Source organism: Schistocerca cancellata, chromosome 2, assembly GCF_023864275.1.
Source record: "Schistocerca cancellata isolate TAMUIC-IGC-003103 chromosome 2, iqSchCanc2.1, whole genome shotgun sequence".
Lineage (NCBI taxonomy): Eukaryota > Metazoa > Arthropoda > Insecta > Orthoptera > Acrididae > Schistocerca > Schistocerca cancellata.
The window spans coordinates 275,476,976-275,478,447 of record NC_064627.1 but is presented as its reverse complement, the minus strand read 5'-3'; the positions used below and the strand labels follow the sequence as shown (position 1 = coordinate 275,478,447).

The 1,472-nt window shown below is 43.1% G+C and overlaps 1 pseudogene; it reads right to left on the bottom strand.

The window, feature by feature from the left end:
• Positions 1-331: 331 nt before the first annotated feature.
• Positions 332-449, bottom strand: LOC126164292 (5S ribosomal RNA; annotated as a pseudogene).
• Between the last annotated feature and the right edge of the window lie 1,023 nt (positions 450-1,472).

Below are 1,472 nucleotides of genomic sequence, written 5' to 3'. Positions count from 1 at the left end.
GTAGTCGTAAAACTGAAACAGCGGTAAGTATGCTGTAAGAAATAGTTTGTGCATTCTATCTCAAACGGTTTTGACAATTTTTCTATCATGGAAAATAAAAAAAAATAATGCACGCAGTTCTGGTAAGTTGGTAATTATTAACGAAAAACACTCCGTCATCAGGCTACAAGTGGCCCATCTGGACCATCCGACCGTCATGTCATCCTCAGCTGAGGATGCAGATAGGAGGGGCGTGTTGTCAGCACACCACTCTCCCGGTCGTTACGATGGTTTTCTTTTACCGGAGCCGCTACTATTCGGTCGAGTAGTCCTCAGTTGGCATCACGAAAAATGGCAACAGCGCATGGCGGCCCGGATGGTCACCCATCCAAGTGCCGGCCACGCCCGACAGCGCTTAACTTCAGTGACCTGACGGGAACCGGTGTATCCACTGTGGCAAGGCCGTTGCCCAATTAGTAACGAAAGCGAAAAGGCAAATAATCTAGACAGCACGTTCAGGTAGTGATCTAATTTATGTCTTCACGATAGTGTTAATAGTGTCTTTGCTTCCAAACGATAAAAGTAATATACTGCGTTATTCATCTCTCTCTAATTACCTTGTCGTTGACAGGATGTTAAACCGTAATCGTCTTTCCCCATGGGACTCGTTTTTGAAACTCACAACAGCTGCGGTTTGTAGCACATCAGTTGTTCGTCTGTTATGCTAACAGCTCACCATATTTTCACACGTCACACAGACAGAAGGTGTCATACGGGCTTTTGTAACTTTTTCTTTCACTTCGCTCATGTGTGACATACTGTCTCCACTCTTTTTATTGTGGTACATTGTGTGCTCACAGTGCTATTTACAAAATTCTACGTGCAATGCAGACAGGAATGACAAGCGAGGGATTATTGGACAGAAAGCAGCAAACGCAGCTCCAGTGAACTGATAGCCGCTCCGGTGTCCAGTGTCGCTCCCAAGCGGAAACATACGACCGGCTTGACGAACCATGTTTGACGCATTTACAGTGGATTAAATTCGTAACCATACCTACGACACCTGACGTATTGTGTCAGCCAGGAAATTATAACCACCTTTTATACCGAATGAATGAAAACGTAATAGAAAATTGTGGCAACACATACGATTAATAGAGAAAAGTCTTTTTGTATGTGAAACTTGATTCAGTGATCTAGAAACATATTGATACGTTTCTTTTTTTATTTTGAAACTAGGTGTCAGGTATCTCACTTGTTTAGTTAATTATTACTTTCTTAAATTTTGTTTGGTTGTAGTACATGTAAGGCGATTTCGTAATACTAAGCTACAGGATAATGTTCCATTGTGCACGCAGCAGCAGTTGTCAGCCATATGGAGGGATATAACGACACTAGAAAGAGCATTCACAGCTGCGTCCTTTTTTTCTGAACTTCTTAAGGGAGACACCGGCAAAGTGGCCTTGGTGGGCAAAGTGGACACTGGGATCCTG